At 39.6% G+C, this 18,959-nt stretch overlaps 1 protein-coding gene across 8 annotated transcripts in view; it reads left to right on the top strand.

The window, feature by feature from the left end:
• ct (homeobox protein, cut) overlaps positions 1–18,959 on the top strand; it is a 298,644-nt gene that overhangs the window by 164,975 nt on the left and 114,710 nt on the right. The gene's annotated exons all lie outside the window — the stretch shown is intronic.

Raw genomic sequence — 18,959 nt, 5'->3', positions numbered from 1 at the left:
AACTCTTATAAACATTTTGATTTCCCGGAGAAATATTTAAAAATGTTAGGTCCGCGGTTTGTAAACTTCCTGTCAGATGTATCCAAGTGAAAATTTGATTGACACATCACAGATTTTGTTAGAAGTTAATGAAATCATTAAACCGATTAAATTTATATTATTATAAACATTCTTTCCTTATTTTAATGACGTAAACACGGATTCAAAGGGTCAAATGAGTTTAAAGCTTGGGCACTCAACCCAACGAATAACATGAATGTCACGAAAGACTTTGCTCCATGCAGGTAGCTATTCGTGTTTCACCCGCAGATAAATGATCTAATATATAATTATCATAGGTCTTTGTTGTGTCCCCCCAGTCTTTGTAGAACATCTGAACAACACCTTGAAATGCGCCTTAACAACTTCCTCGTTCTCCAATAAATCATACGTGACGTACATCTAATCTTGTTAGATATTAAATAACTTCAGTAGTTGATGAAATATCATTAAACTCCTATGAATGAACTCAGACCATATAACATTATTCTTGTTCCTTAGAAGATTTTGAAAATCCATCCCTTCATTCACTCATACCTGTGTTTATTGATTGTTTAATGATGCTTTTTAAACTGTGTATGCAATACTGCATGGAATGGTTTGTTCATTATAAATGAAGAATTTGGAAGGATGTGGAAACTAGCGCACAACATTTGTTTTAAGCACTGTTCCTTAGTTAATGCGGAGGTATTGATTAAAAACACGAAAAATGTATCAGGAGAGACTGTCATCGCGTGATGACTAAAGCCAGGACCTCCCGAGGACTGAAACTTTGTACCATTTAGATTCTTAAGCAGCTTTCGTTGGAATTTGCATGTGTTTTGTGGTACTGATGAAGGACGTGACCTTGGCTGGTTTGGAACAGTTTCGCGATTTATTTACCTATATTTAAGCCTGTTATTAACATTTGCTATTATTTTCTATTTCAGGTAAGTGATTGTGAGAACTGGTCGTTATGAATGACACCGACGCTGAAAAATGTAAGTTGGCACATCAGAATAAATTATGTTCCTGTATCATGGACATTGATTGAGTTCGATGTATATGCTTCTAAGAAATTTCTCAGAATGTCAGTAGCGTTCATTTTAAAATATGGAGACGAATGAGTGAATACAGGAAGGTAAAATGTGATACGTAACCTAATTTCATAATATAAATTACGCGAGAAAGAGATATAGCCACATTGTTTGTCAGTAGCGTGTGATTCTGATATCATATAAAGACTTTTCGTGTCGTCACACGGCTTAGCCTCTCGAAACTAAGGCGGAAGTGTTACGAACAGTTTCTTCAGGAAGTGGTTGATGTTCAAATTCCTCAGCGACCCATCGAATCAGATGGGAAGATTAGAATCCCCACCCTGTGAATTCCTTCTTGGGGGAATCCCCAACCGAGGTGTTCGCCGGCTATTGACGAAGGTCACACTCTAATGAAAATGACAGAATCGTTAGGACGTGCATACATTTCCCAACTTGTTTTGTTTTTATAGTGTGTGCTATAGGGCAGGATATATTTCTACCATTACAGAACACTCAAACGTAGAGATATGTGTGATAACAGTCCTTAATTTTAATTTTTCCCACCAGAATATACTGCCTAAGCCTTTCTTAAACCTTCAAAAAAGTCACGAGAATTCTACCGTAGCGAAACGAATAACAGAGTTTGTAGGTGAAAGGTGTACTCCATCTTGGAGTACTTGCATATTTCATACGTTTTTTTATTTCCGTCTTGCACAGGTGTCGATGTTCATTTGCTGCAGTTCGAAATCTTTTAGCGACCGTCTTCATGACAAAAACCGTGTGTCCAGTTTATTTCAATACTGTATCGTGTATGTCTTATAAATAGGCTGAACTCGTTTATCCCATCAGTTGTCCACATTTACCTTTCCGGGCTTCCTATCCGCATTTATACGAATGTGAATTAATATAATATGGGACCTGTGTATGAGTATGTAATTTTACGTAAATATGTAAATAATTTCGCACAAAAGTATTCTAAATGTGAGAATAGATTTGGCCTCCAATTATGGCTTTGAACATCGGAATCAGCTTATGAGTGACCATCTTGATCGAAATGCAACTAAAGTCTGGGACATTCGTAAGTCGCAACGGTTTTATAAAACAGGGGGTGGGCACGCGGAAACTAGACAATGCAAGTGTTTCGCTCGACTACACACTCAACTTCACAGGTGCAAGTATTATAACTGTGGTGTATCTCCCTCTGAAATAAGCTTCAGAGCTAGGACCAGGGTGTTTGAGAACAAAGGGACTGCATTCTTAGGTACATTCAGTGTTTCTAAATTTTTTTTCTCAAAATTTCGGTGCATTTAAATGTAGTATAATCATGCCACGTAATTTTAAAATTTCCATGATTGTAAGAATATAAGTGTCTATGTATGAATGCGTAACCATATGAGCGTAGTTTGTGTCTTACGTCCATAAACTGTATTTTAGTCCATCGCCAGACTTAGGAAAGGCGAGATTTGCTTAGTAACTACGCAGCACCGCCATGTTATAAGAGACATTCACATCGGATATCAAGATGCCAACGTAACTGTTCGTACGTAGTCCAACGCTAAGACCGGAGTTCAGTTGAACGAAAACAAGGGAAAAGGAAATGTATCTCTCAGGAACTGGTCTTTCCGATTTCCGGTCTGCGAGACCTATCAGCTGACAGCTTGTTTGTGTGTGTCTACAGATTAAGTTTAAAACTATTTACGAACATGAGACCGTTACACTACAGCGACTTATCAACAACCTCAGGAGTTACGTCTCTTTTGGCAATACCAAGGCTTCACGGGGAAACTGGAGGTTAGGGACAAAGCGACAGGTGGTAACACGTGCCTTGAACTTGCACATAAATGGATTTGACGTACAATTTTAAAAAGCGTTAGAAAAGGACGCTTTAGAATGTTCGTGTGGAAGCCTGAAGACTTATTTCTCATGCTGCTAACAGCTGTGTCCTCAGAAAATGTAGATTTACTTTATTTCTATAATTGTTTTACGCAATTTAAAACCACGGATACAAAAGGACACACGCCGAAGTTGGTAGAACTGGGTATAGATGTAAGTTCTCGGGCGGGTAGGCATATTTGAAATCCACGAGTAGAGACACGTCGTTTGGCGTGGGGATTTGATCACTGCTTATACGTTACAATACATTGTACCTTCCTGTTCTATTTATTGTTCAGGATCCGAATTAACAACATAAAAAAGCACGTGACGAGCGAAAATATAACCTGACCGAGGAAGCTGAGTTACTTTTGCGAGACATTAACTGCGTGTGTCTGTCCGTCTGTACATAATTATATATTACGAACCACTGTTTTAACTCTAGCTTATTGTTTTTTTGGGTTTTGACCCCGTGAAGGTGGTTTCAGCGTTTCGAGGAACATGCTGCTACCATATTCAGTGTGTACTTTGAGAGATGGACCAAACCATTTTCTCCAAAACACTGCAAGCTCTACGTGGGTGAATGTTGTCATAACCGAGAAAACCCACAGTCTAAAACTTCTCGATTCTCCTACACGTAGCCTACACCATAAATGCAGACCCCATCTTTGATTTTTCAACTTCCTATCTTCGTCACTACAAACATGGGCGCCGTGCGAAGTCGCGAGTAGAGCACATTAGGTAGGGTCTTGAAATTTCGTACAGTGTTCGATGCTTTAAATATAAATGTTTTGTCATGGGAATTTTTATTATTAATATAATTCTAACATGGCGGTGAAGCGAAATAGTTTTGCTGCGCCAACGAAACTTGTGATTTATTGTAACGTGGCATGTAAAACTTTTATTACAGCGTGTTATAAACTGATCTCGTCGATGTAACAGTGGCAAATTTTCTTTTACAAAGTTAATCAGACTACGATTGAATGTTTTGGCGTGTTGACACTTATCGCCGGGACTTGGTCAAGAAATAAGGCTCTGTCCAGTAGCAGTTTCGTTATCACACTTTAAAGTGGTCTTGTGTGATTTGTGTCTAACGAAGTAGGAGGCTTTCGTTAGAAGTTTCTGCCAGCTCTCGTATCCTGAAATATTTTTGTGCAGTTTAAAAACGAAAAACTTTCATTGTCCTTTTGAAACGAACGTAAGATTGTACACTTTTCTATCTGAATAACATGTGGTTTCTTCATTGTATTAACGTAAGTCTGTTAGATGATATTTTTGTTTCTAGTCACTGGGAGATTATAAATAAATGCAGAATTTTAGTCGGTACATCGTAAGAGAAGAGACCACTTTCAAGACGTAGGCGTAGATGGGATGATAATATTAAAATTGTAAGGTATGCGTCGTATTAGACTGTTCAGACTCTGGAGTCTTTTATTCGAATCCAGTCAAGGCACTAATTTTTCCTGCTACACTTGTATGTTGTATTGGCCTGTGTAAGTAGGGGTTTTGCAATGGCCCATGTCCCGATTAAATCATACCAAAAGATTCATAGTTCTCTGAACTAATTATGAATTCTATCAGGCCAGAGGACTTAATTCGTATAAAGCTGAAGAATAATTGAGCCAGGGTAGAGTCCAGAGTGTCTGGCTGTTGTCGATAATGAATCTTCGTGTTCCATAAATGGTGTGGAATTTCTTAGTCAGCTGAGCGACTGTCAGTGTCTTAAGGACTGTCCTTGTTGATGGTAGTTAAAATGGATTTGCTGCGCGGTTAGGGATCGGATATCGAAACGTCTAACGCCTAGCTCATGGACGCTGGTGACGTCATAGAAAGTCTGTCGGGGCCAAGCCAGCAATTAACGGTACGCTGGATTACCACGATATGTAGGACTGAGGGACGTGCGTCTGTTACGCTGTGTACATTTTCGTGCACACGTAAAAACGTAGAAGCTAGCTACTACGTAAAGTCTGACTGTCTGTCCATCTCCAACCTCTTTTGAGCGGTGTGCGGTGGTTCGGTTATATCACATCCCTTCTCTTTTATCCCACAGAGTCCTCCCCCCCTAACTCTCTCCTGTAAAATAAGGGAGATCGACGGCTTCTGCTGTATTTCCAAACGCACTTTACAGAGCTGATATTTCCCAGTCATTATTAATAATGGTATTCTGCCATTAAGGCTCAGCTCATGGAGCTCGCAACATTTCGCTTTCGAAAACCCGCAGATTCGGTTTGTTCCGGTAGAATGCATCACCGGGTAGCGCTTTTTTTATGATTAGAGCCTACAGGATTCCCTCCCCGTGCTTTCTGGCTGACTGTCTGCTTTTGAGAGGTAAAAAGAAGCCCTTTGTAATCTTAACAACGGGTAATCTGTGCTTCGATCTACCCGGAATAATATGAATTAATGTTACGTCATTTTTAAAGACGACATGCATTATATGTCAAGAACATACGAGAAAGATAAATATTTTGAACTAAAATTGTGTGTTTTGGGTGTCAGTGGGGGGGGGGGGGGGAGGAGAGAGAGAGGAAAGAGTAGGCAGTAATCCGTTCTTTGTAACAACACTTTTGCTTCCCGCTTTAGACCTCAGTAGTTGAAACGGCGTTGTTAAATAACGAAACAATGGTAGTATAATACATGTTGATGCTTTATTCATTACGTCGTCTAGTCGGTCGTCCAATTGCCTAGAAAATAGAAATGAAACTGATTTGATTCGAGAGTGGTCTTTGCCCCACGAAGGGCAGAAACTATTTAGGTCTTGAACAACAAGAAGGTGATGTTAAAATTTATCTTAGAGCAGTACTAGACTTTGCTTAATTGTCTCCGCATAGCGTTCAATGACAGGCTGTTGTGAACACGGCAATGAACATCCGGTTACAAGTCTACAGGGCCCTGGGACCTTGTAACTCGGATTATATTCGGGTCAGGGCCTGGTTCACATGATGACAATCAAACATTATACACAATATTTCGGGCTTTCTCGGTCCACAAAGAAAAGGTTACGAGCTCGTCTTATGCTCGTGACACAGCCGGGCTCCGGAAAAAGAAAAATCCAATCGACTTGATTTTCTCGGGGATTTTCGTAGCTGCCTCCGTCCGTCGAGATAACAACGTAAAAACGTTTCAACCGAAATCTTTATAACATTCCCCAAAAGCCAAAATATTCAGAATTTTTTTTAGAGTATCTTTAAATAATTTATTCAAGGATTACTGGCGTAGACAGTAATTATTAATAAGTAGATAATAGATGAGGGTAGATTGTAAATGACTCAGGCTTCATTCGGGCTGCGATAACAGGGATTCGGGCTTATGTGGTGGTCGGGTAACATAAACTGCGGGTTCGGGCTCGGGTGAATTTCTAAATTTTCGACACGTGCACTTTTCTAACTCCGGGTTCCATTTAAGACGGGAATTCGTGAGTAGCCGAACAACTATCAGCGACTCAGGGAGTTATTTAAGACGGACGAAACAACAGTGAATTAAATAACGAGTTACTTAAGTCAGTTATGCAATTAGTGTGACATGTGACACATGTCAGAGAGACCCAAGGTTTTTGTAATTGCTTTAAACTCGTGTGAAAGTTAATTGCCGCGTTTGGGATTCAAAGGCGTATTTGGGGAATAATTTAGTCCAAAACGAATTAAAGAAATGCTCAGAATCTTAAAATTTATAACAAAACTGAATAATTTTGAGACCTTTAAGATGTCTTTATTTACAGACTGTGTATGTGTGGCTTACAAACGCCGAGACAAATTACGAAATATTGCAGATCCTCGGACTTTGGACTGATTCTTTAGAACGCCATAACCGAGGGTTTCTGCGGGGAGAAGGGGCATGTAAGAGCCAAACAACTCAAATACAAATAAGCCTCGAAAGATATTAAAACGGATCTTAGCATCCGGGGTGGGGGGGGGGGGTGGCCTAGAATCATCACTTTACGTACAGGGGCCGTTGACTCTCTCCTGTGTACACTGCAATGAAACATCGTGTTCTGTAAGAGGCTGAGACCTTTTTCACTAGCTGAGCCAGTGAAACAGCTTTATAAAGCTATTTTACTTTGTTACTAATTTAACTAGTTATGAAAATTTCCAGCCAGTCACGTTGCGCTATGTACTGTTCTCATACGAAGATCTTGGATTCAAATTCCAACCTGTTCATGGATAGTTATTCAATTTTCTGAGGCCTTGAGATGATCTGATACACCACAAACACTCGTTCCACATTCTTTAAGTGCCATTTGATTCTTGTTATACATTGGGGACGATACGAAAGGAGTCGGTGTTAAAAACATTATATCGCAATGATTTCTGAGTGGCCGAGGAATTTCTTCTGTCGGCTTCTGTAGAAGGACTCTGCTCAGTGAAGTTAGTAATAAGGAGAGGACTATCGGCTACGTTGTCCTATAGATTGATATTTACGTCAGGCGTTGCTATGCGGTAGCTCACTACCCTTATTCCTCCCTTACTTCAACCCCCTACATTACAATATCCCACCCCACTCGGAATCTTAGGGTAAGAATGGATTATCGCGTAGTATAGGAAGAAAATCTAAGTGTGTCTGTTTTGGAATTCTGGCTTGAAACGCCGTGTGCAACCCAGAAGACCGACGGCGTACGTAACTTGGCATTCGTAAATATTATGTGCATTTCGTATCTCACAGACAGGGTTCAAACCCCAAGGAAGCCGCTTTCTTCCTTACAATGTTATAGCCGCGATATTGCAAATTCTTTCTTTAATAATCCATGTAAGGACTTGAGCAATTCTTTGACTGTCTTGCAGGCGACTGGCCAGCAATGGAATTAATAAATAATAGTAATAATAACAATAAAATTCTTTATTTTAGTGCGTTGCATAACAGCGAAATAAATAATAATAATATTAATAATAATAATAATTATATATTGTTTAATCTTGTCCGTCTAATCACAATAAATTCTTATTAAATATTAAAATATTACAATAATTAACATTTAAAATATTTAAAATATTAAATGATGTTCTTTATATCACAATATGACGCAACTTTACCATCTCAATAATAATAATAATATTTAAATTTCACCATGCGATGAAGATGTTTGGGGAAATGGAGGTATAATATTCTTTACCTCGGAAATGCGTAGAAGAAAGAGGTCAGGTGGCCACTTGGCCTCCCCTCCAACCCGTTAAAGTACTTTTAGTGTGTGTGTGTGTGTGGCCCGTGGGTCGGTCTGCACGCGGTGTGGAAGACAAAGTTTTTCAGTTTCCTCTCCTATCGGGAATCATTCTCCCTGCCAACCGGATTGTAAGTTAACAATAACAACAATAATAATCTTGGCTTTAGAGGAAATCGTAGATATAAGTCAAGAATAACTCAAAAGAACAGGGCGTGGACAAGGTGCAGTGGCGAACTCTTGTAATGCGCCTTCAGATTTCATAAGTAGTGGAACGTTTCTAGACCAGATGAGCTGCTGCTAGCTTCTCGCGAAGGAAACTGCTACAAGAAATTGTTTTTTTTTTATCTTTTAACATCACCACCGGAGACCGATATTTAGCGACTTTCACCAAAAACATTTTTTTTTCACAATGTCGCGCGCAATGATTTTGATGTCGGACGTCAGAAGTACTGTTTATAAGTTCTTACGCTATTTTAGGAAAACATAAAGTGATGATTTTATTTAGTATCGAATGAGATGGGAAAATTGTTTTAGACAAGTGGAACGAATGGAAAATATATCGGCCGTGACCTATTTTAAGAATTCATTCTGATGTTTGCCCGAAGGGACTGATGAGAATTAAGTAAGTAGAAATCAGGACAGCCAATGTTACGGCTGAGACTCGAACCGAAGTTCCACTGGGCTCCAGGATCAGACATTCTTATTCTAAAATGTTGTATTGTTTTTATTTGAAGCGTTTGTTAATAGCAAATGTAATGAGAACTTATGACCTGGGGGACAGTTTTGGGGGGCGCTGTATGAGTTGTGTTAAGTTTTGAAAAAAGAATCGAAAGGAATGCCCGAATATGGTACAGCGATATCTGGTTTGAAGTCTGAATACGAACCTCACACTTTTCGTAATTGCTATAAATACTAAGAATTTGTTTGTTTAGTTTGAAATGATTCTCTTGGCCCCCTAACCACCTTGGCTGCAATGTGGATTTTATCCCCACTTGTGAGCCGCTCCCACCAGCGACTCAGACTAGTTCCACGGAGGCCCTCAAGAAGCTGATGTCTGTCAGCTAGAATTCCCGCCTTGTGTGCATCTCTCAGCCACGTCATCGTGTTTACAAATGTCAGCCAATTTATCCTTTCCTGAGCCAGACGAATCCAGTCTATATCCTCACACACTATTGTTTAATATCATTTTTAATATTATCCTGTCTTCGCTTAGGTCTCTCAAGTGATGTTTTGCCTTCAGTGAGATTTTAGGTTCTCAAGGCGATGAGCGTGATGATGGCTGACTTCTGGGTTGTTGCGCCGTGTAGTCTTATAGACGTTCACAGACGTTCCAGATACCTCCATCTTCAGGGCGATAGTAAAGGCCCCGATTATCGACCTGATTATGAAGGCAAGCCTCTGAAACGTCTGTAAACTTCTACCAGACTACACGGCGCAACAACCCAGAAGACGGTTTTCTTAATTTTAGGCTTTTAGATTTAAAGTTGTTGTTTTTCTATCTCTTTCATGCGTGCTGTATTCCCCGTCCATCTTTTTCTCAGTATTATAACCGTGTTAACATTTAGACATGTATAAATTATGAAGCTCCTTATTAAGAAATGTTGTCCATTTCTTTGTAAATTCCAATGTCGTAGACTCAAACATTCTCATGACTGCTGATGAAGAATGTTAAAGAATGGGATTTGAAGGAGATGATGAGAAGGTGCGGTGAGAAATACAGGAAGATGACGACAGAGAAGTTGAAAGAAGGAGAACCGAAAATGGCTAAGAAGTCGGGAGAGGTGAAGGAGAATAAGATTATTGTCCTCTCTCGGTAAAACCAGCGCTCAACAAGCCTTGAGTGTGAAGAGATAGACACAGGTTCCATCAGCGATTAAGTAAAGGATGCCGAACGAGAACATCGCATATTTGAAGAAGCTAAAAGTTTCATTCCTTAAATGATGATCTTGAAACATTTTAGCATTCCCTTCACCAAAAGCCAACGCACTGATGTGGTTTGACCTTGACCCATAAGCGATTCCTGCCCTGAACATATGGCTCTCATTACAACATTCCTTCTGGTTCGGAAAACTTTCCTCCATGTGGCAATTCAACTTTTTCCCCCCACTTTATTTCCTCGAACGAAGATTAAAGAGAGTTTATACAGCGATTGAACAAAAAGACAACTTTAAAAGTGATTAGGGAGACATGCGAAGTTCGGTTCTTCGTCTTCGTATTGCATAGCTTAGTGTCTGCAGCGTTGAACAGTGAGCGACTGGGAGGGACTTGTCGGATTTTCTGCTCGTTCGAAAACGTCCCACACCTGCCTGCCTCATATTAATTATTTTTTACAGTACGTCGTATACAGGCGACCCTCGATATTACATCACGTTATGTTTCTGGACAAAGAGACGCCTTCAAAAAGGCCTAAAGATAATGATAGGCCTACAGTAATGCGGGTTGCTCTTATTCCTGGCCGGGATATTCAACTCATCGGCGTATTTCTCCAGCTGTAGGTTAACCCGTTCATTTGGGTTGCATTACTTTTATGACACGTGCCAAATTGCTGTCGATAAAGTCAGACGCTGTACTTAACAATTTCGACAGTAGAGGACCGGGGGTACGCGAAGACATCTTAGGGGGCACGTGAAATTTAAAAAAAAAACTATATATTATTTTATTATAAACACTGAATAATCAGTAATGTAATTTATTTAATTTATTTTAGATGTAGATTATATACTATGTATATAACTTGAATTATACACCAACAACTTTGGGGGTACAAAGTTGAAGAGAAATTATATCTGGGGTGTACGCGAACAAAAAAGGTTGAATAACACTGGCCTAGACTAAATGCCAATATTATTATAATTGTGAGCACTTAATTATGTTTATTTTACATAAGTAATTTGTTTTTACGCCAAGTAATGTATTACTGGAAGTATAAAGTACATTGAACTTGTATTGATTCTTCATAATTCTTGCATAAAAAGTCAGAATATGTTTCTTTGCAGTTCAAAAGTTGAACGTTGAGTACATTCAAGATTATAGAATCCACAGCTGTGTGTAGGAAGAGGGAAATTATAATTTTATATGTTTTAATTTTCTAGTTAAAGAAACGCTTAAGGGACATTACATCGCACAAAATTAACACTTTCATTGGGTCGGTGATGATTCATTATATTCATTCTTATAATTCGAGCCCAGGACTTTCTTTGCAAGTCTGAGCGAGTCCATTAATAATAGTCTGAATCCGAAGCTCGTGTAAACAATATTTTAGAATTTAGTCCATACCACAAAGAAAACAACGCAGTAGTTTGAGAAAATAATCGCACTTACATCTAAAATCATACGAAACACAAAAAATAAATGTTAGGTGGGGCATTTGGTGACCAAAATCATTCCGTTAGATCATTCTTGCTGTTAGCGGCACAGAAGACCCCCCTCCCTCTCCTCTGTCCCCGTCTTCTCCCGTCTTCCTTGTCGTCATTATCTATAACCAATCGTCCAGCCACCAGGCGGCTGCATAGCTACCAGAATGTCTGCTGGCGTGGAAACTGTCGGTTCTCCTTCCAGCCCCCAAAAGCAGGACTCCGTTAATGACTGATCGCCATCGCCTCTTGTTTGCACAACCTGGAGACAGTGCAACCAGAACAAACGTGGACAAAAGTCGGAAGCCCACCAACGTAGCCAGGACTTCACCTTTGTCGTGTCCATATAAATCAATTAACCAAGACTACGTTTTGTTACACCAACTCAGCGGACCAGAATCCGTCTTCAAAAGCTGTCACTCAACTGCTAAATGTTATGAAGCCGCAAGGCTCATTACCGCAGTCACAAGAGCCCACCACTGGACTTTATCCCCACCCAGTTTCTTTAAGACCACTTTTAATATTATCCTATCATCTCCGAAGTGTTCTCTTATCTTCTGGGTTTCCGACAAAAATTTTACATGAGTTTTTGATCTCCCCCATGCGTACTTATATCCACCCACAGTATCACTTCTGTGATTGTCTCCCGTCGAACCTCGTCTCATGCAGTAAAAGCTTGTGAACACTAGGACACAATAAAATTGTCTGCCGAGAAAACCTTCAGTTTATTACATTTTACCTTCATGTCCTTCGTAGAGCGGAGGACCTCAATCCTTTGCTTTGTGTTCCCTGATAACTTTGTCAGGATTCTACTTTAAGAAACCCGTGGTTCTTATCCCAGTCCAGCATTCAAAAAACATTTCGAGAATGCTCGGTGGTCACTGTGTGATCTGGATGTGGAATTATTGTCGTTTCGACTAGTAATTATACTTACCAGCTCACAGTATTTATCCCAGTTGATTTTAGATAAAATAATTTTAGGGATTCTGTAATTTACGGTCTCTGAACAAGTTATAACCAATTTTCTTTAAAGTCTGGTATATTTTTCTCTGTTTTTGTCTCTCGGTCTTGGTGGAACAGATTTAACATTCTTGTCCCTTCCTATTTGTCAGTACGCAATTTTTACATTTGTATTGAACTCTGATTCACATTTTTCCTGTTGTTACTGAATTACGCTCACTTTAAATATTCGTAACAAGACAAAAGTTCTCTGACAAGGCCAAAACTTATTCGTGATTAATCTAGTCAGTTCACCATCATTATCACGGTTAAAGTTCTTCCTTGTCCTGACCCAGGATTGTCCCTAGCATCTTCTATCCCTCCCCTAATGTAAGGGATTCAGGGGTGAACAAACGAGAGGAATGAACATAAAATTTAATTTTAAGACTGTATCAGTGTTTACCGTCAGACTGACAGACAATATTTAAGCTTTGTTCCCTCAGGAATCCTAATTCGGCGATCTACCCATATTCCTGAGTTTTATTACCAATGAATACTATCGGCACAGACGTAGGAAGAAGACAGGGCGGTTTTTAGTTGTCGTAAATGATTTGAATCCTCCATGTTCTCAGTCAAAAGGTTTTTAAAAATTCCGTGTGTGTTTGAAAACAGATCGATTTTGTCTTTCCTTTATGAGAGCAATTATGTGGGAATACGTTCTTCTGTCAGGCTCATCTACCAACAGAATTAGATAGCGAGTTACCATTTCACCCAGTATGATAAAATTTTGTTATTCAAAGTTCTTCTTCGATATCTGCTTTACGTTTATGGTTATTCTATATGCAGTTGCAACTCTGGAGAAACATACATCTCAAAAAAGTGTGACTTAAAACTTAAGTAAAGAACATGCTGGCATCAGTCGTCATTACGAATTATGGTACATTAGTATTATTACTCTGTATGACTTTTGTGAAACGAGGAGTTTATAGACCCGGAAACAACTGAAAGTCTTGTTACAATAAAGACGAGAAGCCGCTGGAACATTGTGTTTGGTCGCGCAAAGAGAATGCCAATTAGTTTCCACGCAACATTCTGGGCGAAACAGGTGGTGTGTGAATACGCGACTGGATCCTTGTTTCGCTCTTTGAAGGTTAGCATTCCGACCTAGCATGCAAAACACAGAGAAAGAAGATGCCAAAGGATTACTCTTTGCTTTATATCACAATTAGGTCTCCCGCCTGTTCCTATTAAAATTAATTCTAAGATGGTTCGGGTATGTTTCACGCTTGAAGGAAATGAGGAATACATAATTTATGAGATTTCGTTGTGGCTATGAGTATAATATTAAAATAGATCGTGAAGGAACAGATCATGTGTGTGTTAACTGTGTGTAAGTGACTCAGGGTTAAATGACGATCTCTTGGGAACATTTTTATGAATAATTTTTATACTTGTTGTTTTTTTATTCATATGTAAGTAGTTCGTTATTTGAGGGACGCAAAAATTTGAACGGCGTTTGATAATCATGAAAAGATTACACTTTAACGATCGAGAAATGAGAGTAACATTAAAATTAGTTTTTAACAACATATATTTAATTTCCCGGGGATCACTGACCGTATGCCCTCGGGCACCAAGGACCCCCCCCCCCAACCCCTTCCGTGTCTTTGAGTCCCTGTTACCTAAGCAGCTCAGGGAGAGGGGGTTTGGCAGATGCCTGTCTTACCGTTTTATATTTCGGATAGAGTTTAAAAAATGTGTAAAAATTCTTACTGAATATATTAATGCCCCCTTCATCGTTGATGGTGTTATTAGACGCGAATTGTTTTTGTAGAGAATCACCTCCCCCCCTCGAAAAAAGAAAAAAAAATCAATTTATATTCTCAATATGACAAATATATGCTGATGTGATGTTTTCCCTTAACTTTTGTAGGCATTTCTTCTTTCACTGTTTATGTCTTGCACCGTGTTTTGAGCCAGAATGTGCCTCGAACCCAGAATCCGAGAGACTGAGTTGACTTTGTGACCGGCAGAACTTGTCATGTGTTGTTGTCGTCTCGCGATTTTGAAAACTGTAGTAGCTCCTGTACTATTAAAAGAAAAAGTTGTATTTTTGTCGAAAATTAAAATTAGTTGAGATTCTAGGTTCACACGGCGATGAAGATGGTTTGTGGCGATGGATTTTGAATATGTACTTCAATCGCGAATGTTCCTCCCAAACGTTTGTAACCACCTACAAGACTACACAGCATCAAAACCCACAACTCCGTAATCCACGTTAAAATTGCCTGTTTGTTGTAACCTGTTCTTAAAGACGTGTTAATATTTCTCGCCCCATAGATGTTTGTAAACTTCAGAATGTCATTCTCCCCTCCCCCCGCAAAGTAACAATATTTAATAGTAGCCTGCTACACCTTTTTCATCTTATAAATAATCATTTATTTGTCATTTATATGTTTATCTTAAATCTGCTCTCTCACACTACGGTTACTTTCGTTCTGTTAGCAGAAAACACTTTGATGTTTGGAAGACGAAGATTCATTTTTGAAACACCGTCACAGTCCGTCTAAGCGGAGAATTATTCGACCTTGAAACAGTGCCGTCATTCTGAATGCTGTCCTAAAAACATTGCCTCCTAATAAAAATGCCCACACTTTTGGAGCAGCCTGTATTATAACTGATATTATGAGTATTACACGTGACCCGATTAATTGACTAAATTCTTTCTTAATTACGAAGTACAGGAATGAGACAAAACACAAGAGAACTAGAATATTAGTGGAGAACTGGGAGTCAACTGATGTTTCTGTAACGTTATTAGAACGGTTGTGCGCCTGCGCAGATGAAGCTCGAGACAAATTTCTGCTAGTTCCGACGGACAATATGTCTGTCTATCTATTTATTTACACTTAAGCAGTTAATTGATACACATTAACAGACCGATTCTCGTGGAACACGATTTGAACATCATACCGTTGGAGACATCTCCGTGCAGGTAGTTGCATCTCTGACGTCAACTACATCAACATGGCGTCAGTGCGTACTTCTCAGCAAAATTAGCAGTATTAAGTCACGTGAGCTAAAATTTGTAATGGTTATATAGGCTTATTTGAAAAGTTTTGATATTTAAATAAGGTAATTTTTTTTTAGGAAAACATAACCTAACTGGGGTAAATTTAAATATCGTTGTGTGATAATGACATTTAATTACACATTTTATTTGTATAATTGAGATATTTAAGGCCATATCGTACGAGGTCTGATAATTCGAGGTACCACGTCAGTGTTCAATGAAATGACGGGTTCTTATAGCGGTGGGAGTCTTTTAGGTTGTCGCGCCTTGTAGTCAGGTAGAAAAGTTTACCGACGTTTCAGAGGTGATTCATGGCTCTCTGAAACGTCGGTAAACTTTTATACCTGACTACACGGCGCGACAGGACGCAAGGCATCGTTCTTCGCTTGTAACACGTAATTTGAATGCCAGTTTTTGAATTCAAGTATCCGCGAGGAGACGGTTCGTGACTTCAGTTGAAGTAACGTGGAATGACCACTCCACTTCCTTCAGCGTGGCACTAGGAGAAGCAACATACAGTGAGAGAGAGAGAGGGGTAGACGGCGAAAGGCAAGTAAGCAACTGCACCAGGCATCGTTTCACTTTGAGGATCAATACAACCGTTATTAGTAACTATGTGTGTATAAGGCCTATAACTATATATAGAGACCAATATTGTGGCTTTCTGTTCACTTGCCCAGTTTCCTTCTCTTACTGCTGGATGTATGGAGAAATCGGGGGGTGAGAGGGTGGACTGGAGGGTGAGCTACTTTTTTTTTTTTTTTTTTTTTTTCCCTGAGCTCTACAAGTCTTCCTCTGGCTTCGTAGAGGGATCATCAGGAGAATCAAACAGCGGTAGAGGCAGGTTGAACCGGTTGCCTATATTCACATGAGATATCCCCTCCCCTCCATTCCCCTCCCTCCCTTCCTTCGTGTTTTCTCTCATTTGCTATCCACGCGATTCATCAAAGTAGATTCCCGGATCAGTTCAGATTTTTGCAGGGAGCGAAGGGACGAATGAGATCGCGTTTGGGACCAGAATATTCTTCGGGGAATTTATTTCGCGTTGTTTTGTTTATAATATAATTGCGTTTTCATTTCTGTGCTACAAGCGTAATTGTATTTGTAGCGTATTAAATGTGTAAAATATTGAATTTTATAAAATTTTGTTGGTGCCAATACCAAAATGACAGTTAAACTTGGAATTAAGAAAAATTATAGACGTGACCGGATGAAAAACATTTTTTTTAAGGTGGAGAAACGGGGGTGTCAGAACAGGATGATGTATGTTCGTGCCAATGATCATGTTCGAGGTGACGTTATGTTGAATGCATGGTAAAAGAAGGAAACTTTAATGAAACCATGGACTGCTGTTGACATGGCAACACTTCTGTCTTTATTACTGACATCCACTCCTGTCAGAAGAGACTGAGATGGAGCTACCGTGGTCGGATACATCATTAAGCGCGTGTACGAGTTGAATGAACCTGTCTTGTGCTGGTATTAAGATAGGGCCCCACGTTCACTAGTCATCAAAACACAAGTTGCGAAATGTCTTCATTTTTTAAACCTTTTCCCGCATGATATGCTTATGAAAAGCCACGAATAGTTACCTTTAGATGTTAATAGATGGCGGGGAAATTTCTTTTACTGATTATCTGAAACACGAAATAATAAAGACTTGAATGGGTAGTGTTTCTAAGAGGTAATCGTATGTAGCATGGGAATGATTAATGATTCGATTAATAGTTTTCTTCCTCTTCTCTTTTCAAGCCCTAGTTCCTATAATCTCAGACAGGCGGTGGGATTCCTTAGATATCATGACCAGACCACCACGATGTCTTCAGCAAAAAGGCAAAGATATGGTATACTTTATATTCGGAAAGTCACAAAGGCCGATTAATCTGATTTTCCGTGGCTTTCCTCAGTCCCGCCGTTACAGTACGTGAAATTATGCCATTCCCACTTCCTTCTATATCCTTGTCACATTTATTAATTATTAATTAATGTATATATAAAGAAGTTTACATATGGCATTGCTGTTCTGTGGTTCTGAGAACTGGACCTAGGAGATGAAAATCAACTTAAATAGTTGTTAAAAATGCGTCTCAGTGGCCTAGGACGAACGAGAATAGTCACTCGAAGGCTACTACAGCCGATTCATCTTAGTCAACAGAGCAGATAGAAGTGAATCAGTTCAGTGATTCAAGTCACTGAATCACCCAGATCGAGTGACGACTCACGATGTTGTTAATAGCCGACATACTCCACTCAGCCAAACTTAGCTCCTTGACTAATAACACAGTGTCTAAAACACGTTTCTTAATTAGGATTTGAAACAATACGTTTAATTACAGTGAGCTTAACGCATGGAATATTAAGTCGGTTAAAATCACGTTGCCAGGCCCGCGACAGACGGTGAAACCTCTGAGTTCATCTGCAGGGTACAAAATTAGGCAAACATACAGAGGTAATGCACAGAGTATGGGAAATCCGACAGGCGACATTACTTTATTTGAATATACTGTATTTTCACTAAAATCAGTTCAATGCTTCACATCGCACATTTAAATGATTTTACTTTTGATTTAAAGTTTACTAAAAAAACTGTCTGTGAAAGTCCGAAGTGGATTTAACCGGCGCGTTGTAAATGCAATAACTAAAATTTTGGGCAGCGGTAATCAGTTTTTTTAGTTAAATAACAATAACATTGCAATTTGAATAACTATTAACTACTCTGCAAGTACACTGAATCACTGAGTTTCGTACTGAATTGTTAACAACTCAGTTTCATTACCAGACGAAACAATACAAATCTTACGAAGCAACATCAGTAAATAATCTTGACTTATTTTAACATTCGTCACGGGAAACAGAGGAACATAGAAATTATCTGATTCACAAGCGAAATATAACACAACCACCTTCTTTAACAATCTTCTTCAGAAACTATCGAAGGACTAACCTAATTAGATTGATCTCTTTCCGTAGGGTGCCAATTTCAAGTGACACTTTGTAAGTGAAACAGAATTATTATTTCATTTTATTTAAATGGTAACTCCACGTTATTATCCTACGGTAGGTGCAAGTATTTGAGTATCAGTTTCAAACAGAAAAGACACCTGTGGTATAAACCGTGACTGTGGATTGTCTGCGTGTCTTCACACATGTTCTGTCCTCTCGTCGTCGGGGGTTGGGGGGGGGGGGGCTGGCGTCGTGTGGCTTCCCCCCCCTCCCCCCAACTCCCCGTTCTCTCCGGTCGGCTCGCTTAGCGGTGGTGTAGGTGGCCGCGGCGGACAGTAGGGGCAGACAGAGTTTCCCCGCGAAACTGTGGTTCCCCCTTCGGCACACCACCACTTGACCGCCCCCTCGGTCACCCACAGTCTCGTCTCACACGCTTCAATGGCCCTAGAAGAACAAGGCGATCAAAGGCCAATGTTAATGTCATGATTCTCGACGTAGTGTAGGCGTTTGTTGTCTGGGGCAACAGAACTACGTTTCCAGGGCGGGAGGGAAGACTCTGGTGAAGGAATAAC

This window comes from Zootermopsis nevadensis, unplaced genomic scaffold (genome assembly GCF_977971745.1).
Source record: "Zootermopsis nevadensis isolate Lab colony 2312 unplaced genomic scaffold, Znev_1.0 Znev_ptg000002l, whole genome shotgun sequence".
NCBI lineage: Eukaryota > Metazoa > Arthropoda > Insecta > Blattodea > Termopsidae > Zootermopsis > Zootermopsis nevadensis.
This window is presented reverse-complemented; position numbering and strand designations above follow the sequence as displayed.